Here is a 1,786-nt window from a genome sequence, read left to right on the forward strand (position 1 = left end):
TAAGCACCTGCCTAGGCCTGTGTTAAGAGCCTGGATTCTATCCCCAGGCCCACATGCCATGACCACCCCACTCCCCAGGAATGCCAAGCGGGGTGTGATGGTTCACACCTGTGATCCCAGTGCTGGGGAGGCTGAAAGCAATCTGAGCTGAATCGTAAGACACTGAACCAAATACATAAAAGTTTTAAAATATATGTACATTTAAAAATAAAAATTTTTGGAACAGATAAGCATTTATTTTACAAATTGTGAAATGATGTACAGATAAAAGGAACTACTGCTAGAAAAAAAATCTACCTAGATTTCCTCATAGATTTATAAATAGTATTGATTTTATACAAATTTAAATATATTCCTCAAATATGCATCAATTTTTAAAATGTGACATATAAATTGTCTACTTTACAATCTACCATCAAATATGTATGTTCCAGGGACTTTATATCAGTGATCTATTGGGTGTGAAAAGGTGTCTCTAATAAAATTGACTATTTAAATGTTTATGTCTCCTTGTCTATGAAATATCTTTATACTTTAAATCAGTTTTTTTCTTTATTTTTTAAATTATTCTACTTTGTATTTTTTTCATTAATTTTATTGAGAAACAAATAGCAGTGAGACAGTTTCAAAACAGGTTAGTAGGACAGTTACAATAATTAATACACTACTGGGGCTGGACAGGTGGCTCAGTAGAATAAATGTTTGCCTGGCAAACACAAGGGGTGGAGTTCAATCTCTGTTTCCAAAAAAAAAAAAAATTCATTGCATATTGTCATCCTCATAGTAGTTATTCATAGTACAAGATGCAGACATAATATCCTCTCCAAACACAACTAGTATAAATCTTTCTTCTCATTTAATTAAGAGAAAGTACCTGTATATCTATCCTATTTTGTATATACAGATACTAAATGGTTCTTCATTTGTATCCCCTTTTTTTGTTTGTTTTGTAAATTTCTTGTTATATAGGTCTTGCTTTATCTTGGTCTTAATCATCCAGCAGAAAGTATAAAAACGAGGTATAAAGAGTAAAGCCATATTCATTTGCTGAGTTGTAAAAGGCTAAAGTCAATAACTTCTGACATTGCCAGTCCTATGGATAACCCACTACGATTATGGACTACTGGACTATATTGGATTATTTTGCTGAATTCATGCACCTACAATATTTAAATGGCAATGAAATCTGTTTCTTTCTGTGATATATGTAGATATCTTTGTCTGGATAATCACCTTTTGTTAAAATTTGCATTATACATATGCTGTCACAATGAGTAGCCCTTTTCTTTCTTTTTTTTTTTTTTTCTTTTTTGGTGTTTTCTAACTGAATAGAATTTCTGAACATTAAAAGTGTAAAATTATAAAATATTTTTAAATAAAATAATAGATGCAAGGAGTATAGCATTCAGAGTGACTTTCAGCTCTCAGTACAGACTATTTCCATTATTTGAAATAGTATGACATAAGGCAACATTGAGAGGCACAGAAATGCCAAGGATTGTGTTATTAAGGTTCCACTTCTCCATGATGAGCTAGCTTCTCTTCTCTGTGCTGGCTTCATCATTAGGGTGGTAGAGAAGAAGGTGACCCCAAACAAAACGTTCTATCAAGGTAATGGGTTTATTGTTTAAGAGTGAGATCCTCCTCAATCAACTCCACTTCGTTCTCTTTTCTTTTTCTCTTCCTCCCCTCCCCTTTTCCCACTCTCTGGTTCCCCTTCCTACTCAAACATGTTCTTTCTGCTACCCCATATCTACCCTTCCCTGTATCACTGTGGCATCATGCC

The sequence above is a fragment of the Octodon degus genome, unplaced genomic scaffold, assembly GCF_000260255.1.
Source record: "Octodon degus isolate 3935 unplaced genomic scaffold, OctDeg1.0 scaffold00030, whole genome shotgun sequence".
Taxonomy (NCBI): domain Eukaryota; kingdom Metazoa; phylum Chordata; class Mammalia; order Rodentia; family Octodontidae; genus Octodon; species Octodon degus.